This window comes from Trachypithecus francoisi, unplaced genomic scaffold (assembly GCF_009764315.1).
Source record: "Trachypithecus francoisi isolate TF-2019V2 unplaced genomic scaffold, Tfra_2.0 Contig00224, whole genome shotgun sequence".
Classification (NCBI taxonomy): Eukaryota; Metazoa; Chordata; class Mammalia; order Primates; family Cercopithecidae; genus Trachypithecus; species Trachypithecus francoisi.
In genome coordinates, this window is record NW_022680513.1 from 373,551 (window position 1) to 377,675 (window position 4,125).

The window sequence follows — 4,125 nt, forward strand, 5'->3', positions numbered from 1 at the left end:
TGGGGCTCTGGAAAGTGGGTGCATGGACATTTTTATCATAAAATATTTATTGCACCCCAAACTTTCCTTTAATGGGACCAGGGAGAAGGGAATTACAATAAATATAGATGAGGCCGATAACTTCCTATGTGTGCCAGAGATACCTTGTGGGTCTGTCTAATTGACCTTTGGGGAAATTATTTGTGAGCTCCAGTTGCTGTCTTTCCAATCAGCATTCACACTGTCCGTTAAGGTTTGCAAATGTTGGTCTGCATCCACCCCAGCAGGCAGATCAGGCGGCAGGTCAGGAGACAGGTCACCATTTTTATGCCTGTGTGGCCAAGGAGGAAAATGAAATCGCAAAGGTTTAAAGGATTTGTCTTATGCCAAGCAATGACCAACTGGCAAGGGTTCTGATTCATACTCTCAGCTAGAGTATCTCAGGTCTGGGGGCTAAGTCACATAGCCAGGCTGCTTCCTAATACCCAAAATTAGACAGAAGGTTTGAATTTCTCTACGAGTAAGAGTGAGAAGAGTAGACTGTTAGAATGAAATGTTTACTCACCACTGCAGAGAAGAGAGCTTATGAAAGACTTAAGATTTAAGCTGAGTGTTTAAAAGGAAAAGAGAGACAGAACAGAGATAGTTGAGATCATTTTTATGGCTGAAATGTCACTGTAGATTAACAAGGTCTTCTTAGAGGAACAGATGAATAAAATAACATAGAGATGGTTCAGTGTACAAAGTGTTTGTGGAAGCAATAATGCTGAGTTGCTGAGTTTGACAATGGAGAATACGATGATAAAAAAAAAAAAACCAAAACACTATTTTGGATACAACATAGAGTTAAAACTCCAGGTACCCATCATCAGAATTGGAAATTGAGGGTGATTTAAAATTTCTCCATGTACTCTAATAGCATTAATATTGTATTCTACCAGACATTTTACTTGCCTCTAACTATTACAAACGTAGCAAGTGTACAGCATCAAAGAAGTTACCATGTTAGGAAGAGGGTCATTCTATAATTCTTCAAGTGGAAAATTACCCCAAGTAGAGAACATCCTGAGATCTTTGGCTCAATGATAAAAATAAACTAGTGAACCTAATTTAAAAGGTAGAAAATTAGACCAGCTAGATGAAACATGTGAACTCAAACTGCAGGAATATAGGATTACAAAGGTATTCCATTTCAAAACAGTAAATAGGCAATTGAACACCCCCGTGAGAAACACGTGTTTGGAAGAGGGCTGAAACGTTTCATTACACCACACCACATAGTAATTCCACGAAAATGAAGAGTAAGAAAACTGAAAAAAAAATTCTAACATCTAATTTGACTTCAAAAAAAGTTTTTTAAAAATCTGTGCTTAAACACCCAGAATCAGCAGGTCAAAGGGAGCCATTCATTATGACCTTTGCCTTCAGGCTGGAACTTTTTATACCATCCCTGTAGATAATTGTCTACCTTCTTAAGGTTCTTGTGAAAAGGAAATTCCAAAGCCTTGTTGGTAATGCATATCAGTGTCTGATGTCAGAGCAGGGACAATTTCCTTTATGTGGCACCCAAAATCCCTGTGGCTACAGCTTATCCACTTCCTCTAGTTCTTGTCCTTGTCCCAGTTTAATAGGGTTCAAGATCCTCTATTTACAGGATCACACGATTTTAAAAGAACATTTAAGGCCTCTTCTTCTTCACCTTGTCTTAACTAAGGTTTAATAGTGCAAGAAACATTTGCATAGGGACTAGTGAGTAGAAGAGGAACTTGGATGTGTCTTCGCTTGGGCTACCCAGCTTCCCTGGAATGACCTTCTGACCCCTGTCCAGCAAGCCATCTCCATCACTTTCTCCAAGGCCTAGGTTCTCTCAAGTCTCATTGGCCTCCCAACCCTTCTCTTAGGTATTTCTCTGTCTCAGGGCAGACATTGAGCCAGATTATAAAATCGCAAAATGTGGCTCGCAACCTCTCCTCACTTACCCAAGCTCCCCTCTAAGGTTTTTTGGAATAAGTGTTCGGAGGTAGCCCCCCGAACCTTGTCCTGTCACCTTCTGGGTAACAAGATTAACCTGTCTTTTCTCTCTCATGTGAATGCCATATGTCTCTGCCAAAAAGAACAGGGTGACATTTAGCTCATTTTTTGCTAATGAGCGTAAGTGGGAGTTGTCTAGGGAAGCTTCCTTTTGCCAGGTAATTTGTACATTTTAACAGCAACCTTCTGGAGATTGTGTCCTCTCTTGTGTTGTGTATTGTTGATGGTTAGAATTTCCAACTAATTAAGAAAGGAGTCGGGCAGTATGCCAAGCTGAAGGGGTGATGTTTTTGGTCTAGTAAGGCTTTGTTAATCTTACCTCTCAGAGATAGGTCACAGTTTTTACTAACTCATAGCAGGGCCGGGACTGTTCCCTTTATTATTTTTAACTACTTTAAAAACTAGAACTGTAATGCATACATAATGAAAAATAAGCCTCCCTTCTCCTACCCCAAACTCCCAGTCACCGTCCCCCCACAGCATCAAATACAGTCCTTTTCACACAATACATATATAATTCATAAATACTAGCAACATGATATACTTATTTGTATTAGTTAATACGGAAAAATAGGAAGAAAAGTTGGAAGGGACAGAATAAAACATATTCAGCTGAACCAAGGAAAGAGGCCTTATGAAATAAAAAAGGGTTTTACAAGCATACGAAGGGCAAAGATGGATTTTAAAACAGGCTTATTAATTAAAATCAACAAATGTATGGAGGATATATGATATGTCAGGTCCTAGGCTGGTGTAGATAGTTTGAGGATTAATCCTATGTAGTGTCAAACTCTGATGAGCTCATTTAGTATGGAGAAAAGATTTGTAAGTTATACTCTGTTGATCTCAAGCTCATGTGGGGAAAAAGACTCATACATAAATAATTGCAATATATTATAATGAGGGCCATTGTTGAGGTATGTACTAAGTGCTTTAAGAGCCTAGAGGAGCAATTAATTTTCTGGAGTCAGAAACATCTTATCAAAGGAGGAAGCATTTGTGTTTTTTTGAAGGATGCCTCTGAGTTCTTCCGATGGAGAGAGGGAAACAGGAATTCTAAACCTAGCAAACACCATAAGCAAACACACTGAGGTTGAGACTGCATGGCCTTTTCAGAGAAGTAGATCGACATGACTAGCATTTATGGAGCATATCTAGGTAGGAGACCATGCTAGAAAGGAAGATTGGGCCAGGTTATGATGGAACTTGTGCATCTCCTAAAGGGAATCAAGTTTGTTTTAAAGTGAACTGTTGGAGACTTTGGGGTTGAGTAGTGATCCTCCAGGACAATGCTGATGGTGGTTTGAGAAATAGATTGAAGCTGGGAGGGAGTAGAGGCAGGCAGGGTTGGGAGGTTATTTCAGAAATTCAATAGACAATAGTGCAGTGAGACAGTAAAGCAGGCCATTCTGGTGGGAAAGGGTTTGAAAGATACTTCTCAGTTGATTTACAATGCCTTGATGGTTAACTGGAATAAGAGGCCCTGGGAGTGGAAGACGATGCTGAGTTCTTCATTCAGTCTACAGCATGGATAGCATATCAGGAAAACAGATGTTTAAAGGGCAGATTCAACAAATTAAAATGAAGGTATGTTGAGTTTAAAATTCCTGGGGCACAGTCAGGCCAAGAATCTCATCAGGGAAAGAGAGAGTTTCAACAATAAAAGGAGAGTTAGCAATACTAAATGTTCCGTAAATGCCAAGACAGGTAATGACTAAAAAGTAGCCATTGAGTTTGTCGATTAGGATTTTAACCATGATCTTTGGGAGGACAGTTTCCGTAGAAGGGGATGGAAGCCAGTTACAATAGGCTGGTAACAAAAAGTATAGTGAACATCAGAGAGAAAAGCATTTTTTTTTTTTTTGACAGAAATTTCAGTGTGAGGAGCAAGAAGAGTGAGAAGGTGTAGCTTGAGAAGGAAAGACAGTTGAGGAAAAATTTTTACGAAGGGATGTCTGGAATGTATTTATATGTGGAAGGAAGCAAAAAGCATAGAGAAGGGACCAAGAGAGGTGACAAAGCAAGGCAGAAGAGCTGGAAGAACTGCCTCGGTGCTTCAAGGTTTACAAAGGAAAGAGAAGCTCCCTGAGGGGTTGGTCTACTCTGCTTACCACT